We start from the raw sequence: 26580 nt of genomic DNA, 5'->3' as shown, positions 1-26580 counted from the left end.
GTAAACCAAGGCTCTGTGGATTTTGTTTGCTGGTTTTCTGGAGCATAGATGGAACTCTATTCTGGGAGGCTTTATGCTCTGTGCAATTTTGTCAGCATCTGTCCTGCTTTGTATACAGTGTGATCTCCTTTCCTTTTCCTTTTTCTCTTAGAAGCATGAACCTAAAGCCATCCCTTACTGAGTACCGTTAGCAGGTGAATATACTGAAAGGTGATGAATATAAAGAAGCTTGGCTTCTAGCCCAGGTAGTATTTTAAAAGGATGACATTCAAAATGCTGAGGGATTGGTAGTACTGTGAGGGATTTTCCGACCCCTGAAGTTTCACGCTGTCACACACACACACACACACACACACACACACACAGGAATACTATTCAGCCATAAAAAATGAGAAAATCCTACCATGTAATAACATGAATGGACACTGGAGGCATTATGCTGTAAGTGAAGTAAGTCAGAGAAAGACAAATACCGTATGATCTCACTTATGCGAGGAATCTAAAACAAACAAACTCACAGAAAATGAGATCAGACTCGTCGTTATTGGGGGCAGAGGGTGGGGCAGGGGGAATTGGAGGAAGTGGTCCAAAGGTAGACACTTCCAATTATAAGTAAGCACTGGGGGCAGAATGTACACCCTGATGTCTACAGCTACAGCTACTGCGTGACATTGAAGTTGTTAAGAGGGGTGACGCCAAGAGTTCTCATCACAAGGAGAATTTCGCTTTCCTTTTTTCTTTCCTTTCCTTGTATTGTGTCTACATGAGAAGAAGTGTGTTAGCTGAGCCTGTTATGGTGATCATTTCACAGTGTGTATAAGTCAAACCTTCACGCTGCACAGCTTACATTTATACAGTGATGTATGTCAGTTACTCCTCAATGAAACTGGGGGAGAAAAAAAGAAAGAGTTGCCTCCCACAGCCCTTTGTTTAGAGGGTACCAATCTGGCTGCGGTTCCACTTGCCAGCCGTGTAAATGCCGGGAGCAGATCAGAGTGGAGTCTAGACGAAGCTGAGTCACATGCCCTGGGTGGGTGTGGACAAGTCCCACAGCTGTTGCAGCTCAAGTAACAAACAGAGCGCTGTTGGAGGGCCAGCGGGCAGCCTTGGCCTTGGGCTCTGTCATTTGAGCCTCCTTGTCTGTCCTCCCTTTGATAGGAGCCCAGGAATGAGGCGTAGAGGCCAAGAGGAAACCACAGCCTCCAGATTCCTTTTTTTTACGAACCATTGTCCATTTTATTTAAAACACAAGCAGGACATGCTCAGGGCATCCAGCCCTGGTCTAACATTACCATACACACAGCTATGTGCTAACAGTCCACCAATTTCCCAAAAAAACAGGTATTAGTATAAAATTTGCCACGACTCCTTTCTGGTTAACTAAGATCATCATAAATATATATATATATATTTTAATTTTTACATGTGTTTATTTATTTACTTTTTGAGAGAGACAGAGAGAGAGAGCAAGCCGGGGAGGGGTAGAGAGAGGGAAAGAGAGGGAACCCCAAGCAGGCTCCACACTGTCAGTGGAGAGTCCAAGCCAGGCTTGAATTCACGAACTGTGAGATTATGACCTGACAAGAGTCAGACATTTAACCGACCGAGCCACCTGGGTGCCCTAGTAAGTTTTTTTTTTTAATGTTTATTTATTTTTGAGAGAGAGAGGCAGAGTGCAACAGGGGAGGGGCAGAGAGAGGGAGAGAGAATCTGAAGCAGGCTCCAGGCTCTGAGCTCTAAGCTGTCAGCACAGATCCTGATGTAGGGCTCAAACCCATGAGCTGTGAGATCATAACCTGAGCCAAAGTCACATGCTCAACCGACTGAGCCACACAGGCGCCCCTTGAATTTATGAACCGTGAGATTATGACCTGAGCTGAAACAAGAGTCGGACATTTAACCCAACGAGCCACCCAGGTGCCCTGGTAAGTATTTTTAAAGGGGACAGCCAAATGCCTGTCTGGTCTGTCCAAAATAGGTGTAGGTGATATCCAGTGATATAATATATAAATATATTGTGTGTATATAAATACATACACATATTTATGTACTTATATTTATTTATATATATTCAATTGTAGTTGAATTAAGCAGAGCCCAATTAATGTTGCCACCCTCACCTCAGGCTGCCTGAATCCCAAGAGATCAAAAAGTTGGGGGAAGCAAGCAGAACTGAGTTCATCTTGCTTTGGAAGGGCACATGCAATGCGGTAAAGTTGAAGACTGTGCAAGACTACGTGTTAATTTGATACAAAATCCTGGGAGTTCTTCTTTTTTTAATTTTTTTTTTTTAATGTTTGTTTATTTTTGAGAGAAACAGAGGCAGAATGCAAGTGGGTTTGGTCAGAGAGAGAGGGAGGCACAGAATCTGAAGCAGGGTCCAGGCTCCGAGCTGTCAGCACAGAGCCCAATGCGGGGCTTGAACTCACAAGCTGTGAGATCATGGCCTGAGCTGAAGTCAGACGCTCAACTGACTGAGCCACTCAGGCGCCCCCTGGGAGTTTTTCTTAATAAGATACCATGGCAATGATGGGTTTCATTCTTTAGTACCTTGCACCCAGTAACTCTGACCTCTGCAAAGCAATCATTATTTTGCTAACCTACACCCTAGAGGTGTTCCCCCTTGCACATTTTTAAAAAACATGTTTATTTTATTTTTGAGAGAGAGAGAGAGAGAGCAGAGGAGGGGCAGAGAGAGAGGAGGACAGAGGATCCAAAGTGGGCTCCAAGCTCTGAGCCGTCAGCACGGAACCTGACATGGGGCTCAAACTCACAAACTCTGAGATCATGACCTGAGCCGGAGTCAGACACTCAACCAGCTGAACCACCGAGGCACCCTCACCTTGCACATTTTTGAGGTGACATCTACATTTTTTTCTTCATTAAGTTTAAATAGCTACAACAGATAGAATTTCCAGCATAACAGAAATGTTGGCATTTTAAAACAAAAGGGCTCCATCACTTTTTCTAATATATCTAATGGAAAGTAGACACTATAGTGATTTCATGTTCAATATCATCCACTTTAAAAGACATAAAAAACAAACATACATATATATTCTCTTCTTTAGCTGTTGGAAATCTGTTATCTTTAAATCCTCCTCCACATAGGATTTTATTCCAAGAATATATATTTTTTAGTATTGAAAATCTTTCATTGATTGCCCGTCATACTTCTTTGCCAAAGAAAATGTGGGAAAGTGGAAATTAAAAAGTCATTTTCTTCCAGACTTAGTTATTTTAATATTAGTCCACATTTCATCAAAATAGATACTTCACAATAAATTGTGATAAAAACAATTACTAAATATAAAAAAATTTTGTTGGAAATGTGTCTTTTAATGAGATAGTTAAGGATATCATGATGCCTCGATAAAGGGATGCCTTGCCGATGCCAGTATTTCTAAAGATCCCGTTTTTGGTACCCTGGTGTGGTAGATGGACCCTAGATGGTCTCCACTTATACCCACCTCTTGGTGTCCACAAGCTGGGTAATCCCTTCCCTGAAGGTGGGAAGAATCTGACTTACTTCTAACCCGCAAACATGGCAAGGGTCAATAGGATGTCACTTTTGTGATTGTTACATGAGACTGTAACTTCCGTCTTCCTAGCCAGCTCTCTTGCCTCTCTCCCTTGCTGGCTTTGGTGATGTAAGCCACCATGTGAAGAAGCCCACGTGGGCAGGAACTCGGAGCCTCTGGCAGCTGACAGCCAGCTGGGAGCTGAGGCCCTCATTCTGACGGCCGACAAGGAACCAAATCCTGACCAACGCCGCATGTGCTTGGAAGCAAATCCTTCCCCAGTTGAGCCTCAGATGAGACCCTAACCTCAAAAGACCCTTTGAGTACAGTCTTATGAGAGACTGTGAAGCAGAGGACCGAGGCAAGCCACACCTGGACTCCTCACTCACAGAGACGATGAAATCATAAATGTGGGTTATGTTAAGCCACTAAGTTTGGGGTAATTTCTTACGCAGCGCTGAATGAAAACTACACCCCAGACTAACACTGTAGTAATAGTTGAGATGAGGGAAGGACACGGCTGCCTCTTAGAAAGTGGTAGAAGGGTGTTTGTGACAGGGAGGTGGAAGATAGAACTGACCTGATATTGCCACCAAGAGACTGTTGTCTTGCAAAGATTTTATTCTATTTTATTTTATTTTATTTTATTTTATTTTTTTGTTTTATTTTATTTTATTCTAGTCTATTCTTTTCTATTCCGTTCTATTTTATTTTATTTTTCATGCTCTGAAAGGTAGAGTGTTTTTTGGTGTTTAATTCTTTTTATTTAATTTTAGTTGGTTAACATACAGTGCAAAATTGGTTTCAGGAGTAGAATTCAGTGATTCACCGCTCAGATGCAACGCGCAACACTCATAACAACAAGTGCAAATATTTTAGAAAGGAGTACATTTGGAGGTTGAGAATCTGGAAAATGGATTCCCTTAAATGTATAGTGTCCACAAAGGCCTTGGAAAATCTCTGAATCCCCAGAGGTTGGTGGTTGGCTTAGTTTGAATTAGATTGTACAGTTTGAGCCATTATGCAATATTGTGATTATAAGAAAAAAATATAGGGGCGCCTGGGTGGCTCGGTCGGTTAAGCGTCCGACTTCAGCTCAGGTCACGATCTCGTGGTTCATGAGTTCGAGCCCCGCGTAGGGCTCTGGGCTGATGGCTCAGAGCCGGGAGCCTGCTTCAGATTCTGTGTCTCCCTCTCTCTCTGCCCCTCCCCCATTCATGCTCTGTCTCTCTCTCTGTCTCAAAAATAAATAAACGTTAAAAAAAAATTTAAAAAAAAAAGAAAAAATATACATAATCATTTAGATATTTAGATCATTTGATCATTTAGATACCAAATATATATTTCTCAATATACTGGGGCTTTGGTCTTTGTCCATGATTCCTGACTCACAGGAATTGGAATTTCCTAAGTGATGAGAGTTTAAAGCTATCTATTTTGTTATGCTAATGAGATGACTTTTGGAAAGTACCTAAGGATGGGGCTGGTTGCCTGTGGAGCCAACGAGGGAATTAGAAGGTTGGATCTGTCAGTCCCACCCCACGCCGTCTAGAAAGGAGTGAGAGGCAGGAGAATGGCCAGTGATTTAACCAATCATGTCTGTGTCATCAAGCTTCCTTAACACAGAAGGAGAGGGTCCGAGAGTTTCTGGGTTGGTGAACACAGGAGAAGCAGGGAGAATAGGGCAATCAGAGAGAGCATGGAAGCTGTTCACCCCTCTGCCCCATACCCTGCCCTGAGCATCTCCTCTGTCTGGCTGTTCTTGAAGTCTATCCTTTTTATAATAAAGCCGTGATCTAGTAAGTAAAATGTTTCTCTGAGTTCTGTGAGTTGCTCTAGCAAATTCAGGGTACCTAAGCAGAAGTGATCTAGAACCACTCCGGCAGAAGCCCACGTGATAGCCTGGGCTTGCCCCTGGTGTCTGGGGTGCGGTGGGCAGTCTTGTAGGACCGAACCTTTACTCTGTGATAGCTGATGCGACCCCTGGGTAGAAAGCGTCAGAATCAAGGTCAATTGCAGGACGTCCAGCTGGTGTCAGAGAATTACTCCTTGGGGGCATGGGGGAAACCCTGCCCCCACGTTGAAACTGGGTCCCAGAACCCGAAAGACACTTTTCAAAAGTGGAAAGCAGGGTGTCTTATGGTAGCTGCAGCCGCAGAAGTAATATGGCGACTCTACTCTCCCACAGTAAGTTTCCTTCCTCATCTCTGTCTGCCTCTCCTTTCTCTGAGCTTCCGAGAAGGACTCACAGAATTCTCCAGGCACAGAGCCTGGTGGATCTTCCTGCTCGGGCCCCTCTCCTGCTGTCCTTGCCAGCTGCTGCTAAGATGGGAAATGAGCAGGTTTGGGGCATAAATATGGGCACGAACCTGGACGTGATTACCTGGGCGTGTTTAGTAAGAGGGAAAACACGTGCTTCAAATCGGAAACTTTTTTTTTTTAAGCTTATTTATTTGTTTTGGTGGGGGGGTGGGGGGGGCAGAGAGAGAGAGAGAAGGAGAGAGAGAGAGAATCCCAAGCAGGCTCAGCACCATCAGCACAGAGCCCGACACAGGGCTCAAACTCACGAACCGGGTGATCACGACCTGAGCCGAAACTGAGTCTGACACTTAAGTGACTGAGCCACCCGGGTGCCCCAGAAAACATTTCTTTTGAGCGCCCTGGGACTTCTGGGATGATCGTACTGAAGTTCCGCCCTGTGGATTTATTTCTCTTCGTCTTCCCCACAGCATGGCCCCTTGGTCTGTATCCGGAACCAAGAGCCTCCTCCCTCTTTCCTTCTTTGCCTGGCCCTCTTGTGCTGTCACATTCAGAGAAGGCAGATACTGGTCACACGGCCGGTGCTCGGGTCGCTGCAGCCCTGGGCAGGTAAGGCCAGGCAGGGCTCTGACCCCCTCTGAGCTGCGGGACAACGGCCCACGGACAGCCCACCGGGGGCCCAGCCCCCAGCCCCGGGAGGACGCCTCTTCTCTTCATGCTGGCACAACAGGGCATCCCATCCGTTCTTACTTCACGTGAAACAGTTGCAAAGCCGGCTGGCAGTGTTTTCCCACCTTGTTGCTCCGCCTCAGCAACGGGTTTTGTAGGAGATGAACATGTCCAAGGAAGGAAGGTCTTTGAAAGGGGGAGAGGTCCGCAGAAGAATAAGCAAGTTGGATTGTACAACTCACGCAACCTGGGTGACATCAGAGTCCTTACTAGAAGCCCCCAGAGACATCTCTCCGAAGCAACACACTCAGAAAAGGGATTGAGAGGCTTGTTCCAACGAGGGCACGGAGAGGTGAGGGCTATCGCCCTGGAGTCGATGAAGACATTCACGAATATTTATAGAGCACCTATTATGTGCAAAGTGTTCTATCAGGCACCGTAGGAGGAAAAAAGGAAATCAAGAAGACCAGTTCTGTGCGTGGCAGTATGCGTGTTGCCCCATCAGAGAGAATGCCATCATTTCGGGAATACGCCTTTTACTCAGCAAGCATACAGTTCCCCGTTCTGCTCCGGTGCCACAGCCCCCAGCTGCCCGTCACACGGTGCAAGGGGCCGCCTCTCCCATCTCTGCTCTCCCAGCCCCCTGCCCGCCCTCCAGTGCCTCTCAGCCGTGGGACTTCCCGTCCTCCCGTCCATTTCTCCCTTGCGACACTGGAAGGGGGCCCCGAATTTCAGATTCGGATCAGAATTCCACGTGTGTCACTTGTTGGCCGTGTGACCACCGACAAAGTTCGTCGTTAGTTCTCTGTCTGTTTCCCGGGTTGTCAGATGAGGGTCATCCCAGGCAGCTCGCTGGGAGCATCACAAGCAGGGCTCACCGGCAGTGTGTCCCTCTTCCCCGCGCTCCAAAATCCCCGGGCGGACCAGGGTGCTGTTCCCCCCTTCCCAGCAGAAGTTTTGAGATACGGGAAGAATGCCCTATCGCATGAGGATTTAATGAGCAAAAGTACAGTCGTTATTTTTACATTTTGGATCTCGATTTCATTCTCGCCCTGCCACGGTGATTAATGTCGTATCACATTTCCTCCCCCAGCCAGAGCCGCTTTTATTATGTCATCAATTATACACGGACGGATATCTGTGTTCGTGGGCCCTTCCAGCTCTCTGGAAGAGGAGACACCAGGTTCTCAGGCCGCGGCTGAGAACGTTATACGGGGACTGGGGCGCATGCGGCTCGCTTGGCCGGACCTGTGAACGCTATAGATTTGCCGTCCCGTGTTCAGGACAGCCAAGCAAAGCCAGCTGCCTGGAGGTGAATTTGCCCTGAGAAAAAGGGACCCAGCCTCTGCAAGTTTTGTGAGAAAACTGACGTCTGGAGGATCAATACAAAAGGCAGCCACAGCGGGTTCACAACAGATCTAAGCCTGTAGCCCAGACTTATGGCCCTCGTATGGCCTCGGTAACTCTGGCCGTATTGAAGACCAAATCGTGCCCAAAGTGAGGCTGGGACTGTCTGGAAATCATCGGTAAAACGGGACACTTGGTGCTAGGGAAGAATGTTTCTGTCACTCCCTGAAACTATTCACGGGAATGCTGTGGCTCCGACAGAACCCACAAATGCTCACGTCCTGAGCTAAGGGCTTCAGCTGGCTACGTCAGTCCACGTTGCAAGGGACAAGAGAGAGAGGAGGGGGCACCTTTGTGACGACCAGGGACTGACTGCTCTTCTGAGAGATCAAAGACCTTGGAAGGCATTCATTTATTTTGCTGTGAGTGGAGACCCGCTCCCTCAGTAGGTGTTTGAGGGACTGTTCTGGAACACAGCCTTGCCTTCGGGGGTGTTAAACTATTCTAGGACGTGTCTAGTCTAACATATGTCAGAGGAATCGAGCCCAGTGGGGTGCTGACTGCCTTGGAGTGGCTGCCAGTCCCGGGCAGGCATCCTGGGATCGGAATTCCTAGGGGTGGGTCTAACCAGATTGCTTCTTTCTTTCCCTGCTCTGCACTAATTATTTGAAAAACACAAGGCAAGACTCGAAAAGTTTGATTACGATACAGACCAAACAATGCCAGAGATGCCACAAGGCGGTGGGCCACAGATCCCGGGTAGGGGACAGGCCGTGGGTGCCTGGAGATTTGAGGGCTGGTGGGGGGGGGGTGCTGTGGGGTCAGCGGTCAGTGGGGCCCCAGGGGTCCAAGAACAGTTGACACGGCCAGGGCCCCCGAGAGTCAGACGGGCTTCTTGGGAATCATTTGGCCAGCAAGAATCCAGGAAAGGGTCCTAGCCAGAACCCCAAGGATTTCAGCCCCAGCCAGAGGAGAAGCCCGGGCTACCGGAAAGACGGTGACCTATCCCACTTCCTTCTGGACTAGTCCCTTCGCCCAGGCAGGGCCGTCAGACCACGCCGTGGACTCCCTTCATCGAGGCTGAGGGGCAAAACCAGGCTAACCTGAACGTCATGCTCCGGCTTGAGCAATAGCCCCACAGCCTGTGGCAGGTGCGAGGGACGTTCCCAGCGGTGGGTCCAAGGGTTGATGAGCAGACTCTGTGCTTCCGAGCTCCCGCTGATGGCCCCTCACAACTCCAGCAGGCTCCCTGGTTCTCTGCCCAGCCCCGGCCGTCAGCACACCGGTCAGCACTGGTTCTTCCCCGGGAGGCCAGGAGCTTCTGCTGCCAGTGACCCTGAGCAGACAAAAACACGTGAGATGTTGGTAACACCTGCAGAGGGGTGGCAGAGGTGGCCAAAGCGGTGTGCCATGTCTTGCTGGAGTATAGGCTCCCCGGAGAAATCCCTTGAAGCGGGAGCTGTTTCGAGCCCGGGTACAAAATAATCATGGGGTTAGATCTAGAGAATAAAAGACTTCCTTCTCGTCCTCTTCCTCAAGTGGAATCCATTTTGCTGTTGGTTCATAAACCCATTATGATGCGCACGCACAGATTTCTTCCCAGCGTGCGTGGAACTTTGTTGGCCGCGTGAATATTCTAGTACGTCCTACTGGCGTCTGTAAGCATTGCGATAAATTAGACATTTGAAGTCTACATATCTCTGAAAATACTTACTCGAGTTTTGGCTCACAGAGAGGTATCCCCAAGAGAGGCATCAATTTCTTTTGCTGGAGAAAAGGCCAACGGCTTTGTACGAAAACAGCGCTCACTCCACGGAGTGGGGGACGTCGGAGGCTACGTGAGAGTCGATGCAGAACTTTTCCCATGCAGCTGAATTGAAAAACTAGACAAATGTTTCGAACAGCTCATATGTCAGAGAGACATGTGCAGGCTCCATTTATTAAAATAATAGTGGTTTCATGGCACACTGATGTGGTGCTTTTATCTTCAAAGTAACGTGTGAGTGTTCATGAATGGACTTGGGACAAAAGATCAGAAATTGGCAGGAGATCCCGGTTCTGTGATTGGGAGGAGAATGGATGGGACAGAGATCAAAGAAGTGTCCCTCCACCGCCCCCCACCCCCCCACCCAGGCTTTGTTGTGTGTCCTTTTGGAGCCTAAAAGGAAGCGGGTGATTTGGTCCCCGGAGAGGGAGAAGTTTCTTCTGGACAGTGGAAGCTGACAAGTCAATGGCAGGGAAAATGATCGTATCTGTTTTCACCAAATCCTATTCCCCTGGCCCTGTCTGGTCGCGGTCCTAGAACCAGGGCGAGCCAGGAGATATATTCCACATCAGGGTCCCAAGGACCACCTCACACCCAAATGAGAAGTTTCAGACCCTAACATGGCCTGTACATCATTCTAGTCTTTTGAGGCCAGGATGACCCCGCAGCCTAAATCTGATGTCATAATAGTGATACTGTTACTGAGTGTGTATAATGGGCTAGGCCTGTGTCACTCTTTCTTTGGATTGTACCATGGAATCCACACAACTACTCTTTGAGGTAGGCGCTCTGATTTCCCCCATGTTAGAGATGGAGACAGAGAAACATAGTGTGGTTCTGAAGCTTTCGCGAGATCGACACGTATAGGCAGTGGAGTGGAGGTTCATACTCAGGAAGTTGGCCTCTGCATCTCATGCCTTCAACCCTACGTTGCCTCCACACTGCAGAGAAAGAAGTAAAAGTAATTTCTTTTAATTTTTTTTTTTTTTTTGAGAGACAGAGCACAAGCAGGAGAGGGGCAGAGAGAGAGAGAAGGAGACACAGAATCGGAAGCAGGCTCCAGGCTCCAAGCTGTCAGCACAGAGCCCAACACGGGGCTCGAACCCATGAACCGTGAGATAACAACCGGAGCCGAAGTCAGACGCTCAACTGACTGAGCCACCCAAGCACCCCAGGAGTAAAAAAAAATAGGTATATATTCTGTATACAACAAGCTTCTGTGAGGACCTCAACTGTGGGCTTGTGCTCAGTTGGTCCACCATCCAGTGGGCGTTTCACACTGTTGTCAAGAAGGGCAAAAAGCCCAGGTGGCTTTTCGGCACACTCCGTGTTCCCAGATCACTGAGAAGTGAGCGGCAGACTTTGATCTTAACCGGCTAGGTTAGGAAACAATAAGAAGAAAACTTCTAACTGGACTATGGCAACGTGTCTTTGCAGACACCATTTGTTTTGACCCAGATGTCTACTTCCCAGTCCCGAGCAGGCCACTGCTCCTTTGCTCTTTGGGGCAAAGAGCTTGCTCCCTTGGCCTGAAACGTATAGCTATTCCCTTCTTTCTACATACACCTGTCACTTTCCCACCTCTCTCTGGGCTGACCGACACTCTCAGCTTCTCGGTCACCCCGCATCCTTGTGGTTCCTTCCTTTCTATTAAGCTAGCCTAATGATGGTGCCTCGGGTGAGGGGACCAATGCCCTCAGACACCTCATGCCTTGATTGGCTTCCGTGTGCCTTAGTGAAGTCTGTGGAGCACCTGCTCTGTGCCAGGCTCTTTGCTAGGGGCTGGGGACACGGCTTGAATAAGACAGTCACTGTCATTGCCCTCATGGAGCTGATGGTCTACTCGTCCGTGGAAATGAGCACCTCGAACGAAAGCTCTGGGGGGCCGAGTAAGCAAACTGGCACGGGCTCCCCACCTCACTCGGGAGTCAGGAAAGGCTCCCTCGAGAATGTCGTATTTGAGATGGATGCTGGGGACTCACCAAGAGGAAAGAGGGGGGAGGTGGGGAGGGGTCCAGGAAGAGGAAACTGCCGTGGGAAGGCCTGAGGTGGCAAAGAGCCGGTGAGGCGAGGGGCTTTAAAAAGGCCAGCGTGGCCAGAACCCAGAGAGTGAGGCGTCAGCAGGAGACAGGGAAAGGGGTTGCATCCCAAGTTACGGGTCGTCAAAGAGGATACGATCTGATTTACATTTTTTTTAAGTTTATTTATTTATTTTGAGAGACAGAGAGTGAGCACGTGCGGGCACCCACGCATGCAAGTGGGGAAGGGGCAGAGAGAGCAAATCCCAAGCAGGCTTCGTGCCGTCAGCACGGCGCCCGACGCAGGGCTTGATCTCATGAATCGTGAGATCGTGACCTGAGCCCAAATCAAGAGTCGGACGCCTAACTGACTGAGCCACCCCAGTGCCCCCCATTTACATTTTTAGAAGATCGCTCTGGCTTCTGTGCAGAAAGCGGTTGCGCAGGGCAGGACTGGAGGAAGGGATGACCCATTAGGACACCATTGTAACAGTCCAGGTGAGAGAATGGGCTTGGATTAGAGGTGTCAGACGAGACAGAGGGGACTGGCTTGGCTGGATGTAAGTTTCTGCAGGCCCGAGGAAGAGGCTTCGCATACATGCTCCGTCAATAGTAAGTGTTCTCCAAAGGCCAGCCCTTGTCATTCTTGGTGTAGTCCATGTATTTTGTTGAGAGATGCCTAAATAAATTAACACAGCATCAGTAAGTAGTGGGAAACAGCATTCGAGACCGAGAGCTGGCAAAACACAGCTCACCTGTGAGTCCAAACTGGCCCACTGCCTGCTTTTGTGAACAAAGCTCTGTTGGAACACAGCCACATCCACTTATTTCCACATTGTTTATGGAACTCAACTCCCTTTTGCCCAGTGAGTTGAGTAGTCATAACTAAGATTATGGCTTGCAAAGCTGAAAATACCTATTATTTTACAGAAGAGTATGCTAATCCCTATTCGAGATCATGATGCTTCCTGTGATGAAAGCTGAATTTCCTGACTTTTTTTTTTTCTCTCTCTGGCTTTGCGAGTCCTGAGAGCTTTAGGGCTCCTCTGTCATTTCTGCCTTCAAGGTAAAGGCAATTGCCAATCTTCCTAGGCTAAAAAAATGCTGTGGATAGATGGGTACCACCTGTTATATTCTATGCATTCTTGTGCTATAGGACAGACACAAATAGAACAGGAAGGCCACTGGCCCGGGTATTTTATCTTAGATTGATACTCTGGGTGAGTTACACTTAGGGTACTTTGACCAGATCCTACAACGTCTCAGTGGCAATTTAGAGAGGGTGCTCTCAGAAGCTCCCGGCTGCCCGACAGGTGGCAAGCAGAGACATATACCTGTGTCTGTGTCTGTTGAGGTGTCTTAACATCTCTGCTCCTATCCACAGCAGGCTGAATAGGTCAGGCTTGAAAGCATTTTTCAAAATAAAATTGCGAGATTGGCAGCTACCAAGGAATTTTAGAATGCTTATGTCTGAGGAGGCTTAAGAAAAAGCTGCATCTAATCTCATAGTTATTTTCGTGGATTTCCAAGAAGTAGCAATCATCAACCCCTATCGGTAATGGGTAACCTTGAGGGATGGAATCCTCACCTTTCTGTGACAATAGGTAGGTCACCTGTCAAGATCACAGGGCTTGGCGTGGACGGTCTGGGCTTCACCCAGCTGTGTGACTTTAGAAAATCATCCGATTCCTCCAAAATCATTTCACAAATGAGGAAAATAACAACACTAACCTCATAGGGTTTTTCCAACACGTATTTATTGAAGATCTACTATACCAGGGACGGTCCTTGTTTTGAAGAATACAGTGGAATAATCAGACAGCGTCCACGCTTCCAGAGCTTACAGAACAAGAGAAGGCATGAGACGTGTCCAGCAGATGCAAAGCTCTTCATGAATTCAGCTCGTACTGTCCATAAAACTTAACCCATTTTGCCAAATCGTTACCTCGGACCTTCTTCAGTAACCCACGTTTTCAGGCTCGTGGCTGTCTGAGAATTGTACACAAACTGAAAGTTAGACCATGGTCAGGAGCACATGTCTCAAATGCAAAGTTTCAAGGGGCACCAAAAATTTCTAATCAATTCAACACCCATAAAAAAAAGAAAACATAATGCAGAGGAATCCGTGATGAACAAAGTGTCACAACTTTATTTATTTATTTATTTTAGATATAGAGTGTGAGTGGGGGAGGGGCATAGAGAGAGGGAGAGAGAATCTTAATCAGGTTCCACCCTCAGCAAGGACCCTCACATGAGGCTCGATCCCACGACCCTGGGACCAGGACCTGAGCCGAAATCAAGGAGTTAGACGCTCAACCAACTGAGCCATCCAAGCGCCACAAAAATGTCACAACTTTAAACAAAAATGGAATCATCTCTACTGAATTTCTGGTTTGCCTCAGGGGCCAGGATAGCTTCACACAGAGTGGCACGAACTTAGAGCCTCAAATCCAAGTTCGCTCACCCTACCCTTGGGTGTACCTCACACTGTTCCAGGGCAGACACGTTTCCTCTCTTCTCTCTGAAGCGTAACTACTAGCAAAAACTCCCAATTGTTAAGCATATGTTCAGAAAGTCCTTTTCCTCTCCTTCAGACACTTCGGAAATGGAGTCTTTGCTGTTTTATTTTATTTTGTTTTGTTTTGTCCTGTTGATGTAAACCAGAGAGCTTCCCATTGTTATTGGCAGAGCCTGAGAAAGTAAAAACACATAAATAATTAAAATGGCACCCAGTCAATTTAGACATGCAGCCTTGGAGGCCTGTGGGCTTGGGAGAGAAGAGTCAGACCTCATCAGCCAGGCCGACAGAGCCCAGAATTCAGAGTTAAAATGATTTGTGTCACATGAGGATATATATTCATATGGAAGTTTGAACAAAGTAAGTAGTGTGTGTGTGTGTGTGTGTGTGTGTGTGTGTGTGTGAGAGAGAGAGAGAGAGAGAGAGAGAGAGAGAGATGGGGAGGGAGAGAGAGACAGAGACAGAGAGAGAGAAAGAGAAGAAAACCCTCCCAGGAACACAGCAGACCCCGTGAAGTCATCTGGCCCAACGTTAATGCGGTGCAGATGTGGTGGTTCAAAGCCAGAGAGCCTCTCAGCCCCTCCCCGATGCCCCGATGACAGTGAGCAGCCTCCATATTGTTGTTGGCATTGCTAACAGCGGCAGACGCTGCCCAGCTTCATATTTAACGCAGCCTGCAGGCCCGATTCATTAGAAGGAGATTTATGGGCGTTACAGCGTTTTGCTCCAGATTCTGTCTCTGGGAGGAGAGCCTTCTGTGCTCCAGGCAGGAGGAAAGGAGGCATTCAATTCATCAAGTCCAAGTTGAGCTACATGATCATGAAGAACATTCAAGCAGGTGAGGGTGCAGCGTAAGAAACTCATGGCTCATTGGTTTTCCCATTTGTAAAGCATACCTGAGAAATCAGTAGATGGCCTGGGTGAATTCTTTCCCTTGGCGGAATTATACGTCCATTAGTAGTCAACAGCCACCTGCGGCTTACTGTACAGGAAGCTTGGAGGGAAAGGGGTAAACGACGTTGATTCCTGCCTGCAAGGGGCTAACAGCATAGTTGCCTGATTGTGAAACGATGACACTTCTTGGGGGAAATGGTTTGTGGAATCCATTTTAGGAATCGGCACCACCCCTTGCACACGCTCGACCATCAGTTGGCACACGGAACTGGGGGTGGAAGGAACACAGCCCGGTCCTGCCACCTACCGTCTCTGTGACCGTCCCATGGCCCCTGAGGGGCAGCAGCAGCAGCATCACCATCCCCCAGTAGCTTGTGAGAAAGCCACATGCTCAGGCCTATGCAGACCTCATGAATCAGTGGCTTTGGGAGTGGGGTCCAGCACGCTGCTTTAACAAGCCTTCCAGGCGATTTGGAAACATGCTTAAGTGGAAGAATCATGGCCTTAAGCAAATCCCTCGATCTCCTTGGTCTTATTTTCCTCACCAACCCCCCACACACGGTAAAAATCGCATGTCGTTGTCCATCCACCCCATTAAGTTGCGGGTATCGAATAAGCGAATCAAGGCACTTATAGATAGCAAGGAACATTAACGAATTATCAATAAATAAGTATCACCAGTGCAGAGCCTAAGGCATCTCTGGAGGAGATCAGCAACTTTTGGCAATGATTAGGGCTTTCCGTTTCAGGGATGGTCTCCATCATGGAGAAGGGCAAGAAGAACTCTCCATACACGACCGTAGTTTAAGTCCCCACAGCAAGATAAAACCGATCCCTCACCCTCAGCAGGGCTGCTGCCTTCATTCAGCATCTTCAGTGTCTGGAGAGGAAAGAGTCCAGATTTTCGGATGCATGGGCCCTGTGGGTGTGGGCGTGAGGCCAGGGTACTTCAGGCCAGACAGGTTGGATCCTTTCTGTCCAGAGTTCCTAAGCAGGGAGTGGTAGTAAACCCAAGAGGGAGACATTCAGGGGGATTTGGCAAAGTTATCCCATAACGTTGGAGGCAAATTCAATCCATCATGATGAACAGAAGAAAGAAATTTCTTTGTTTAGGACGTTGGGAAAAAGATTACGTTGGTAGTTTCCAGAAACTGTCTCTACTGTTCAGTGTTAAAAACAAAGACAATGCAAGATCCAAACAAACGATTCTTTTCGGATAGGAATTCCCAAACTGATCAAACAAGAACGTCTCTTGGTAATATCAGCTTCTCACCTGACAATGTTTTTACCTTTTTTTTTTTTATTGCGGCACAATATGCATAACGTAAAATTTACCACATTAGCCATTTTTGAGTGCATTGCTCTGTGGCACTCTAAGTATGTTCACGCTGTTCTCCCACCATCAGTCTCAGGGCCCTTCATCTTCCCCAGCTGCAGTTCCATACCCGTTAGACACTAACTCCCCATTTTCCTTCTCCCCAGCCTCTGACAACCACCAGCCTACTTTCTGTCTCTAGGAGTTTGACCATTCTAGGTGGGTGCCTCATATAAGCGGAATCATATGGTATTTGTCCTGACTTATTGTACTTGGCTTAATGTCTTCAAGGTTCATCCATGCTGTGGCATACGTCGGAATTCCCTTCCTTTTGTAGGATGCATAACATTCCGCTGTAGGTATGGACCCCATTTTGTTGACCCATTCATCCACTGATGGAGAGCGTTTGGATTTTCAGTTGCTATTCACTAAACCACCTCAAAAGGTAGGGAATAAACAAGGCATCTGCAAAACACTTCGCCCCATGCTCAGAACCCAGTATGTGCTCCGCAGATAAGGATTAGCATTAGTTAGTATCTCTTGACTAAGAAATGCGTGTTCACCCACGGATGTGTGCCCCCCCCCCAGCCTAACTGCTCAGCCACTAGCAGGGCGGGGGCGGGGGGTTGGGTCACTATCCCAGGCTCTTAGTCAGCAGGGGAGTTGATCCGATGGCCCCCATGCCCAGCTTGAGAAAGGGATGGAAAAAGTGACCTAAATGTTTGTCTGTAGAAAAACAAATATAATCAGGGTCATATGACTGGTGATGTTAACTTTTATGTTAAGAAGCTCCCACAACAATGTTTTGAAGCACCAGAAATAATGATGTCGTGGTGTAGACTTATCTGGCAAATGTTTATATATATATACACTGAGCCTGGATCCACTAACAGTGACTACAAGGATATTAGGGTCAAGGTTGATGATTCTATTCTTAAACTAGTGGTTTAAGCAACAGCTACTGTCTTTATATGTGGTGAGTAAATGCTCTTAGGATATAAATATTCAAAGTGCTGCAATTGGGAAGGAAACAATTTGGTGTTGCTTTCTCGTTTGTTCCAAAATCTGCCTTATTTTTTTAACAAGTTTGTTTATTTATTTTGAAAGAGAGAGCAGGGGAGGAGCAGAGGGGGGCAGGGGGGAAGAGAGAGAATCCTAAGCAGGCTCCGCACTGTCAGTGGAGAGCCTGACGCAGGGCTTGAACCCATGAACCGAGAGATGATGAGCTGAGCTGAAACCAAGAGTCAGACGCTTAACCAACAGAGCCACCTTACCTAAGGCTCTAATGAGGAGTGTAATTTTTGCTCAACCAAAAGGGAAGCACCGAGGAAACAGGGGTCCCTGCTGGACTGGCCATGACTGCGCACGAGTTAGAAGGTACATGTCAACCAGTGGCAATTAGCAGCATTATCTATGGAACTGTGACACTAGTTCTGTGAAAACTCCCGGTGGCCTCCCTTGACAGGAAATGAGGAAGAGAGACGCCTGGCCGCTCCCACGGCACCCAGCCCATCCCTCGGCAAAGACCAGCCTCTCTACCCTTTGGCTCGAGTTGCAGAGTCGGATGCAGGTGTTGTTAGTCGGGGTCTGCTTACTCAGCAGAACGAAAGGGGAGAAGAAAAGTTCAACTCCACGTGCGCAAGGGAATGGCTCCCTAGGGGAGAGAGGAAGGTCTGGCCAGCATTCGTGCTAGGTGGAATGTTTCATTAATATGGCTAGCGAGGCAGTAAGAGGGTGATTAACCTAATGTTCACATCAAATTAGTAACCCAGGGGAACGGGGAGAGAGAGGAGAGCCCTCTCCATCTCTGACAGGGTTCCCAAAAGAACGCGTAGAAGGCTCTTTCCTCACTTCTCCCCCTAGAGATCATCTACGCACTACTCAAAATGCCTCTCAGTCTCTAGCTCCTGGGCCTGTCTGAACATCGAATCCTATTATCTTCCCTATTCCAAATCCATTTATTTAGGAGAACTCTGCTAACTCTGAGCTCTAGAATCTTGCTCATTGCATCGAAATTCTCTCTCTCTCTTTCTCTCTCTCTCTCTGAAGACAGCGTCTCTGGCCTGGGGACTAACAATGCATGTGGTACATAGTCTGTAGTCGGTAGGTATTTGTTGAATGAGTGAACGATAAATCATTGTGTCTATCCATCCACGAGACCACGTGGAGTTTCGGAACGACCTGGCCTGATTTAGACAGGTCCAGGGGCACATCTTCGCGGGAACCCTGAATGGCCAAAGCCAAGTGCCAGCAAAGACCCCTCCAGCCCAGATAACGCCCAGCTTCCTTTCATCTGCCACTTTTCCAACAGAACTTCTCTTTGGACCAATGCTCTTCAACAGGAATACGATGCGAGACCCAAAAGCAAACCTCCTACATCGTTTTGACCTTCCTGGTATCTACATTAAAAAAGTAAAAAGAAATTGGTAAACTCAAATGTATTTTCTTTGACCCTATGTTTCCACAGTAGTATTTTAACATGTGATCGAATGAACATCATAACCGAGAGATGCTCTATTCTTTTTTTTTTTTTTTATACGAAGTCTTTGAAACCCAGTATGTATTTGTACTTGGAGCACATCTCCGTTAGGACCAGCCACACTGCCATAACCACATGTGGCCGGGTGCCACCCAGTTGTACAGGGGAACTGCGGAGCAGAATCTATAGCAACACTGATTAGCCTGCAGCTCCTGGCTGGTCAAAAGAACGTGAGCCACAGGACAGAAGAAACCATCCATCCTGGAATGAGCAGTAGTTCGTCGGAAGAGCCTTTGGCCATGACGTGAGGTTCAGCTCAGGCCTGATGATAGATGAGGACAATCAGCACCAGAGGGAAGGAATTCTGGCCTTCTCTTCGTTCAGTCTAACAGATACTTATCACACATCTGCGCTCAGAGAAGCTTTTTTCCGGTTGGGTTTTTTTTTTTTTTTTTTAATTCCTTACACATGCTGTATTCTGTACCCTGCTGACATAGAATCACGAGAAAATGACAGAAATCGAAGTATGGGGTAACTTGATAATGAATTTGATACTTTAAAAATACCGAAAATATCTGTTCCTCTTCCCATGTTCGTACATCATCTCCAACCATTATGGAAGCAGCGAATTTTAAATTACAGCAAAGAAGGACCAGAACTCAAAAGAAAGATTATTTCAATTAAAAAAAAAAGGCAATGTATGAAAACTCTTGCTGTTTTCCTACTTGCCAACCTTCTTTTCTGTGAGATCCCATAAAACCCAGCATTTTCTTGGCAAATGTATTCTCATAGTTAGGCCTCATACGCCTGTTTATATTTTCTTCCCGCGTGCTCCTGGGCTATCTTCATGTGGCTATACTGGCAGGCCGCAACACTTTGGCCATCCGTTCTCGAAGGGATTTCACTGCGATGAGTTGTTTAACACGTGGTCTCCCTGCCCTGCCTGACACTTGACCAGGAACAACCAGACGGAAGGCAAGTGATCACAGTCAGGGCTTGCACAGCCCCGGGTTCTTTCTGGGAGGCCTCTGCAGCCTGGAAGAAATTCAGGGTGCTGGGGAGTTGGTAATCCTCGCCACCTCTCCACCAGCTCACAGTAGAAGCAAGCCTTCGACCAAATTTTACCGCACACGGCGACACTTATTAAACAAGTGTTTGTTTGCGGCATGCAGGCCCCTAATGGCCTAGATAACTAATTTGGGAGCTTGATGAAGGCTGTTTGCTGCCTGTTTAGGTGTCCAATCCCCCCTTTGGTGAAAAGCTTGTTCTAGAGAAGAGTACATTCTGTGGGCAGAATCTGTGGGCATCAGACAACAAAAACGTCCTCAAAAAACTCCATCAGAAACAAGATCATTGGGGCCGAACCCCAGGACCATCCCTAAGGGTACGGGCCTCCCTTTTACAAGGGTGAGGAGTAGTTCCAAAATATTTTTTCCTATCCACATAGCTCACATATCTCGACCTCCTTGCATTCCACTAACGAGGGCTTATTGCTAACATTTAACACACTAGTCAATAATCCTTTGTTTTCAACATTAAAAACCTGATTTCTAAGGTTCATATGCTAAAGGATAGCCTTTCGTGTGCTGAAGAATGGAGTGAACAGTTGACCAGGAATAGGTAGCAAGACCTTGCAGTGGCCACCTTTGGACGATGGCTTGATTTTTCCCCACTTTACTGAGGTATACTGACAAATAAAATTGTGTATATTTGAGGTGTACCATGTGATGACTTTCTATACGTATACGTTATGAAATGATCATCCTAACCGAGTTAATTAACACACCCATCACCTCACACCGTTGGTTATGTGTGCGTGTGGTGAGGACATATAAGATCTACTCTCCCAGCAAGTTCTTTTATTTATTTATTTTTTTTTTTTAATTTTTTTTTCAACGTTTATTTATTTTTGAGACAGAGAGAGACAGAGCATGAACAGGGGAGGGGCAGAGACAGAGGGAGACACAGAATCTGAAACAGGCTCCAGGCTCCGAGCGGTCAGCACAGAGCCTGACGCGGGCTCGAACTCACGGGCCGTGAGATCATGACCTGAGCCAAAGTCCCGAAGTCGGACGCTTAACCGACCAAGCCACCCAGGCGCCCCACTCCCAGCAAGTTCTAAATATCCAATACGATGTTCTTGACTGCCCTCACCATGCTGCACATTAGACCCCCAAACGTACTCATCTCATCATGAAAAGTCTACCCCCTTTGCCGACAAATCCCCACTTTCTCTAGCCTCCACTCCCAGCCCCTGGCAACCGCCATTCTAGTCTCGGTTTCCATGATTTTGACTTTCTTAGATTCTACATGTGAGATCATACAGTATTTTCCTTCTCTGGCTTATTCACTAAGTCTAATGCCCTTCAATTTTATCTGAACTGTCACAAATGGCAGGGTTTCCCCATTTGATGGCTGAATAATATTCCATGGTGTGTGTGTATATATATATATTATCTTGATTCATTCATTGACAGACACTTGGGTTATTTCTATATCGTAGCTATTGTTAAAGATGCTTTAGTGGATGTGAGAGAGCAACCATCTCTTCCAGGGACTGGTTTCCTTTCTTCTGCATAGATACCTAGAAGTGGGATTAGTGGATGATGTGGCAGTTCTTTTTTCAATAGTTAGAGGAACCTCCGTACCGTTTTCCGCCGTGGCTGCACCAATTCACATACGCACTGACATTGCACAAGGGTCCCCTTTTCTCCACATCCTGGCCCACATTTATCTCTTGTCTTTTTGAAAGTAGCCATCTGAAAAGATGTGAGGTGATATCTCACTGTGGCTTTGATCTGTATTGTCCTGATGATGGGTGATGTTGTGACCATCTTTCCGTGTACTTATTGGCCATCTGTAAGTCTCTTTTAGAAATCTATCTATTCAGGTCCTCTGCTTATTTTTTAATCAGATTACGTGTTTCCGACATGTGTCAGATGATCATACCTGCTTAGGTGCCAACCTTTCGACTAATGGGAACAAATAATTCCACACCCTGTGCTGATTTGGAAGTAAATTTTTTCAATGTTTTATTTTTGAGAGGGATCCCACGTGTGTGCACACACATGAGCAGGGGAGAGGTGGCGGGGCGGGGGGTTGCGGACAGGGGATCCGAAGTGGGCTCTGTGCTGACAGCAGAGAGCCCGATGTGGGGCTTGAACTCATGAACCATGAGATCCTGACCTGAGAAGGACATTTAGAAACTGCAGCACCCTCTATTAGGAGAGAAGGACAGGGGACTATGGGGCAGCTGAGCTAAGGGAGAGAAACTAGTCTGGCAGCCACGGAGTTTCTGTGTGAGGTGATTATGAACAGAGCCTTGAAGGATGAGTAGGAATTGGCCACGGGAAGGAAGAGGGTGGAAGGGCCCAGGGATAGGAAGGCCCTGGTGATTGAATTGCCACAGAGAAGGAAGCAGGAGGAGCTGTGGGACACCCTAGCTTCACAGGAAACAGCTTGGCCCCAAGACCCAGGACTCGGACACAGATTTCTATCTTTAAAAACAGGCCTTCATTATCCCAAGGGCTCAGTTTCCTTTCAGGGGCCCGACAGTCTCTCCCTGTTACTTCTGACCGTGAACTTGGGCTGCGATGTCAAGGTGAACACTAAGTTCTGAAACACATTTATGTGGAATTTTGCGCCTCTGCTTTGTTTTATATGCTGAGCTTAAGTGCGAGTGAACGTAAGGTTTAACTGCTGAGCCACTTTTTTCAATGCTCATTCATGGCTCATCTCTAACGTCAAAACTGTTGCCTTTCATTACTGGAAGGAAATGGATTTTTGAAACCGAAATCTTTCGCCCACCAAAACAAAAAACAAAAAACAAAAAAAACCTGCTTCTGAATCTGATTTCTTCTTTGTCTCAAAAATTTTCAGCTGGATGATCATTTTCCCACCCGATGGGGTGATGGCTGCCTCGGGGGGAGGGTCTGTAATTATCTACCTGGGGGACAGAATCACCTCCTATTGAGGCAGAGGGAGCTGGGTTCACACAATGGGCTGAAATCACTCCTCCACCTCACAGATCAATAATCAGATGTTGGAAATACCTTCTGCTGTATTTAAATTACCGCAGAACCATCAGCCTACTCACGATATTATGATCTGCTAGTTTAGTAGGCATTCAGGTATCTTCTATTTTGTCTTCCAAATCAATAAATACATCAGGACAGATGGGAATCAATAGAGCAGTTGTAACACTTGAAGAAAGCTGGTGACTTCACCTGCCATGGCTGCGTTAGTCAATGAGAGGCAGCTCAGACAGAGCTTCTCCTGAATATCGAGGAAGTAGAATTTGCTTGCTTAACAGGCTGCTGGGCCCCACCCCCAGAGCTTCTGATTCAGTAGTTAGTACTGGGGGTCCCAGAATTTGCATTTCTAACAAGTTCTCAGGGGATGCTGGTGCTGTGGGTCCACAGAGCACATTAGAGAACAAAAGAAAGAAAGGACTAGAAAAAAAGAGAAAGAGAAGGGAAGGGGAGGGGAGGGGAGGGGAAGGAAGGGAAGGGAAGGAGAAAGAAGGAAGAGAGAGAGAAAGAAAGAAAAGAAAAGGAAAGAAAGAAATTGAAGGAAGAAAGAGAGGAAGAAAGGAAGAAAGAAGTCATGAGCATCAACTAACAGATCTGTTTTCTTCTCTGATGACTCTTGGCTTCTTTTTGGTTGTCTCCATAACCATGTGGGTCTCCATAGGCAGATAATCAGAGAAATGTCGATGGCGAAGAGGTTGATGGCACAGAGATGGATATCCAGAGACCCAAGCCAAGCATGGGAGATGGCAGTGGAGCCCACAGGTGGGATGGGGAGCCCAGGCAAAGCTGTGGGGGATAAAGCCAGGTAAGCCTGGCAGGTGGAGGGGAGACCCAGAGACCTAGAATGCAAATGAATCATTTAGAAATTCTGTGACAGTACAGTTTCACTAGGGCTGGGGGGGAGCCAGAGAAACTTTCTAACACGTTCCCAGGTGACATTAGTGCTGCTGGTCACTAAACTGTTTTTGGAGTAGCAGGAGTCTAGATGGCACAGGTGAGAGGTCTTGGCATTAAACCCACGACACCTATAGCAAAAGAATTGGAGATGGTGTTTGCCAACCTCTCCCCAGAAACTTCGTGTGTTCGTGGCCCAACACGGAGCACTGGGGGCCCCAAGCTTGCAGGAGGAAAGGCTGTGTGCACAGCAGGCTAATCTACCCAGAGGCAGAAGTTTGAATGAGAAAAGAAAGTGGATTCCATTGGCCATTGACTCATAGAAGGACTTTTCCTTGTTGCTTGACTAGTATTTTTCTTTTCTTTTTTTTTTTAAGTTTTATTTATTTATTTTGAGAGAGAGAGAGAGTGCACATGTGCATGAGTGGAGGAGGGGCAGAGAAAGAATACTGAGCAGACTCCATACTGCTTAGTGGAGCCTGATGCAGGGCTTGAACTCATGAACCATGAGATCATGACCTGAGCCCAAATCAAGAGTTGGCCGTTTAACCAACGGAGCCACCCAGGCGCCCCTTGACTAGTAATTTTCAAATGTTATTTTGATTTAGTCATTCACTTGTTCAAAAATCTTCCACAGAGAAACAACAAATGTTGGCAAGGATGTGGAGACAAAGGAACCCTTGTGTGCTGTCGGTGGGAATGCAAGCTGGTGCAGCCACTCTGGAAAACAGTATTGTGTTTCATCAAACAATTTAAAATAGAGCTCCTGTATGATCCAGTATATCTCACTACCGGGTATTTACCTCGCAAAAACAAAAACACTAAATCAAAGGGATGTGTGCACCGCCATGTTTACAGCAGCATTATTTTCAATACCTGAGATAGGGAAGCAGTCCAAGTGCCCATGGATAGGGAGGTGGGCGGGGGGAGATGGGTGAAATAGGTGATGGGGATTAAAGAGTACACTTATCACAATGAAAATAATAATAATAATAATAGTCTTCCATGGCTACTTGCTGCTTCAGTATAAAACCACACTGTACTGGGAACAACATTAGCTCAATGTATTTTGGGTAACTTTCTTCTTTGATAGCTTAGGCTCCAAACGCCTCCCCGCTTCCTGCCATCAATCCAATGGACTATTCCACTGGAGATGAAAATAGAAACCCAGCCCATGGAGAAAGGCTTCCCTGGAGGCTCTGTGCATTTCTTCTTCCCATCTTTCCTCACGCGGCTTAACAGCTTTTTGTTGATCTGATGTTATCTAGCTTTCAAGACAACACAGAAGTACCATTTCCTCCCAGATGTCTCTAACTGTTCTCTTTTCCATCCCAGCCGCACCGACTGTTAGCATCTCCTGCAGTATTTGTGGTACCCTGACTATTAAAAACTTTACGGAAACTAGATTGTTAAGTTTCTTAAAAACTTTCTCACAATTCGGCCTCGAACCTGAAGCGAGTCAAACTCAAGTAATAGACATTCCCGCAGGTACGTGTGAAAGATGAACATTCAAGGGAGCATCATTTGTGTCTAAGGAAGTTACTTTGATAGTACTGAGCCTTCGGTGCTAGTTTACACTCCTTAGCCTCTAAGACTTCCAGAAAATTCCAGCATTATTGGAGAAAGTGGTCCCTTCCAGAACAACATGTTGGTTTGACAGAACTGGTTAAGGAACGATGCTTTTTTATTTAAAATCAGTTCTGCTTCTTTATGATGCTCTCTTGCAATATCCGATGAATGTTTTCCTGATTAGAGGTAGAAAGAAGAAAAAAGAAAGAGGAAATGGACCGGATGGGGGTGGGGCTGCGGCAGGTGGGGTTGAAGGGGTGGGACGGGTGTGAAGAAGGATGCGTCTTCAGAAATGGGAGAGAGGCTCTGAGCATTCGGCAGACTGTATCCTAAAACCGGGTTGACGGGGCTGGGAGCTATTTCTCTGCTTTATACAGCTTGACTGGTTGAGAGAATGTGGCCTTTTTGAAATGCACCAGTAAAAATATTACGTCACTAATACATATAGAGAGGAAACTATGATATAGCTCTTCTTTAAGTGTGTCTGCACATATTTATCGAGATGCCTATCCATTGGCTCTTGTCTTGATTTTCATAAATGGGATCAAACTACATGTATAGTAACAAATAACATTTTGGAGGTATTTGCTCGACACCGGTACCCTGAGTCCTCAACGTGCAGAACTTAAGTCTCAGAAGAGCCTTGTAAGTACTATCTACACCCCCATTACACAGAGAGGGGGGGAAAAAGGCATGCCGAGAGTCAGTGGCTTGCTGGGAAATGACAGAGCCAGGCTCTGAGCCCCGGCTCTCTGGTTGTAGAACTCTTGCTTATGACCAAGTCAGACCACCTCTCCTGTTGGTTCTTGAACTTATTTTGTATTTAAAAATGTCTTTTGTAAATACATTTCCATGTCTGTTCATCTCATCCTTTTAAACGGCCGCGCCATGCATAAAATTCCCTTCTGCGTGTGCTCTGTGTTTTACGTAAGCGTTTCCTATTGACCTTTAGATTGTTGCTTTTTCTCTCAGGAGGCAGGAATAAACACCCTCCATCCAGGTTCGTGGGTCTGTATGGGCAAGTACACACTCCTAGAACTGCAATTGCTGGATGAAACGTTGTGTGTCCTAAAACCTGTGTTCGATAGCTGCCAAATTGCCTCCAATTTACGCTCTCGTCATCCGTGTATGGGAGTATCGATTGCCCCCCCCAAAAAATAACTGCATACGGTCAGTTGTAGAATTTTTGGTTAGCAGAGCAACTTTTAAAGTCATCATCAGGCTTAACTCCCTTCCCTCAAGAGACAGGAGAGGAGACTGTGTGAGTGGTTACAAAAAACCCAGCTCTTCAGCTTCTAGAC

At 46.9% G+C, this 26580-nt stretch overlaps 1 long non-coding RNA gene across 1 annotated transcript; it reads left to right on the top strand.

Moving 5' to 3' along the window:
* The first annotated feature begins 18006 nt into the window (after nt 1–18006).
* LOC125918667 (uncharacterized) lies at nt 18007–19191 on the top strand. Its single transcript, XR_007456539.1, has 2 exons — nt 18007–18409; nt 18618–19191. It is a non-coding gene; the product is annotated as an uncharacterized LOC125918667 (long non-coding RNA).
* The last annotated feature ends 7389 nt before the right edge of the window (nt 19192–26580 follow it).

This window comes from Panthera uncia, chromosome B4 (genome assembly GCF_023721935.1).
Source record: "Panthera uncia isolate 11264 chromosome B4, Puncia_PCG_1.0, whole genome shotgun sequence".
In the NCBI taxonomy this organism is placed as follows: domain Eukaryota; kingdom Metazoa; phylum Chordata; class Mammalia; order Carnivora; family Felidae; genus Panthera; species Panthera uncia.
The sequence above is the reverse complement of the archived record's forward strand: the minus strand, read 5'-3'. Positions and strand labels throughout refer to the sequence as shown.